The sequence below is a fragment of the Seriola lalandi genome, unplaced genomic scaffold (assembly GCF_002814215.2).
Source record: "Seriola lalandi dorsalis isolate HSWRI2012SDOR001 ecotype SW California unplaced genomic scaffold, Sedor1 jcf7180002054885, whole genome shotgun sequence".
In the NCBI taxonomy this organism is placed as follows: Eukaryota; Metazoa; Chordata; class Actinopteri; order Carangiformes; family Carangidae; genus Seriola; species Seriola lalandi.
The window spans coordinates 1,759,370-1,759,940 of record NW_019525437.1 but is presented as its reverse complement, the minus strand read 5'-3'; positions in this window follow the sequence as shown (position 1 = coordinate 1,759,940).

The window sequence follows — 571 nt, the reverse complement described above, 5'->3', positions numbered from 1 at the left end:
AAATAAATACAAATGCACCGTTTGAAACTCTCTGCGTCTCTTATTGAAACCAAGCAGCTGCTACCATAGCAACAAATGAATCAGCCTGAAGCAAATTACAGCATTCATCCAACAGGTGGACACCTGGAGACATTCATTTTACCATCATATATGGCAAAGAGAAGCAGAAAGTCATCACATTTTACAAAGTGGAACGGCCTAATTGTTTGGCATTTTTGCACACGTTTCACAGCGCTGTATAAGCCATTATATATACAATAACTCTCACCCTCTGCATGACACTGTAGGGTCTCTGAGTAGCTTCTTCAGCAGCAGACTTTTACATCCTCGCTGTAAGAAGGAGAGGTTTCGCAGGTCCTTCATTCCAGCAGCTGTCAGACTCCACAACTCCTGCTCTTCCTGACCATGTGCAAACTTGCACTTTTCATGTACATATCGTGTGTATTGTGTATATTGTATTTATTAGTGTATATTTGGTATATTTTTGTTGTATATTTCCATAGATGTTTTATTCTATAGATGTTTATTTTCTGCTGTGGTAAATGAATTTCCCAGTTGTGGGATAAATAAA